Raw genomic sequence first — 1,710 nt, 5'->3', positions numbered from 1 at the left:
AGCAACAACAGTTCCAGGAACGCGTAGCAACGGAGACAGCGCGAGACTTGATCGAGTTCAAGTTTATCCCTGCTCGGTCACCCAACTTTGGTGGCCTATGGGAGGCCGCAGTGAAGTCGTTAAAGGGTCACATGAAGCGAGTGATCGGTAACAGATTGTTGAAGATCGATGAAATGAACACTGTTGTTACCCAGATTGAAGCGTGCTTGAACTCTAGGCCACTGACTCCGCTGAACAACGACCCTCGGGATTTGGAAGCCCTAACTCCTGGGCATTTCTTAATCCAACGCCCTCTTACCGCAATAGCTGAACCAAATCTCAGCGGGCTACGAGAGGGTAGGCTCAGCAGGTGGCAGCAAGTTCAGAACTACAGCCAGCAAATCTGGAAATGTTGGTCAACGGATTACTTGTCAAGTCTACAAAGTCGCAACAAGTGGACGAGACAACGAGACAACTTCGGCATCGGATCAATGGTGCTTTTAAAGGAAGACAACATTCCACCGCTCAAGTGGAAACTGGGACGAGTAGAGGAACTACATCCAGGTTCCGACGGCAACGTGAGAGTTGTCACCGTCCGTACAAAGGAAGGATCATACCGTCGAGGGATTTCAAAAATCTGTATTCTTCCACTGCAAAATGTCTCACCGATTGGCGAGGAGCAGCATCCAGTTCAACAATAAGTATTATCGCCCCCATTTGGGGCACATTTGGCACCTTGCGGTGAATTCCCGCCGCTATTGCCAGGGGGCTCTCCCCAAGTTACGTATTACATTTTTGTGTATGTGGAAAGGAACTGATCTGCTCTCCCTTGACAGTCAAACTCTGCTGCCCGTATGCCTGGATATTTCTTTGCTCATCAGTCTACAACTACTCAATAGCATTCAACGCCCCCATTGGGGGCAACCGTTGGCAATCTCGTGGCGATTTGCCACATTGGCCGAGGGGGCCGACATCTAAGTTACGTTCAGCCCTTTCAAATTAGTATTTCGGATACAAAGCGTTATTGATCTTCAGCAGATACTCACTCATCCCTGGTACATCGTTTGTCGGTCACTCCTGCGATCGACCAAGCTAAGTATGGCCCCAGTAGGGGCATTATTGGCAGCAAGCGGCATTTGCCGCATTCGCCAGGGGCCGCCCTTAAAGTTACGTAGTCAAAACCCAAAGATTTGTTCGGAGCCCAATCGGTTTTTCTCGTCAACAGTATTTTCTCTACGACGACTTCAGACCCAGTACGACAGCCACTTCAGCACAGCGTTTTACGCCCCCATAGGGGCACACTTTGGCAAGAATGGAGAACTCGTCCGTTATCGCCAGGGGGCGACAGATAAGTTATGTCCCTTCAACTATCAGTCTGTTCTGGAATCAAGCCATGTTATTTTTCGACAGCGTACGGCATCCAGTCCATCGGCTGAAGTCATGCTGTAGTACAAGGTCTTGCAGAGTCTTCAGGGAATGTCGAACGAGGATCAGTTGAAGGCATCGCTTACAACCAGCTTGAAGGACGGTCAGGTCTAGCCTGTAGAGCGCCAGGAGGAGCTTTTCATCGGAAGAAACGAGATTGGTGATGTATCTGGAGAAGATCCGTATTTAAATTTGAATTGTTCTTGTATAGTATAGGTATTTGGATTGAGTGAACTCAAGGCGGCCGGTATGTTAGATATAGATAGGTACGATATTTTTACGCGCCACTGTACCACGAGACAGATC

The sequence above is a fragment of the Aedes aegypti genome, chromosome 2, assembly GCF_002204515.2.
Source record: "Aedes aegypti strain LVP_AGWG chromosome 2, AaegL5.0 Primary Assembly, whole genome shotgun sequence".
Lineage (NCBI taxonomy): Eukaryota > Metazoa > Arthropoda > Insecta > Diptera > Culicidae > Aedes > Aedes aegypti.
This window is presented reverse-complemented; position numbering follows the sequence as displayed.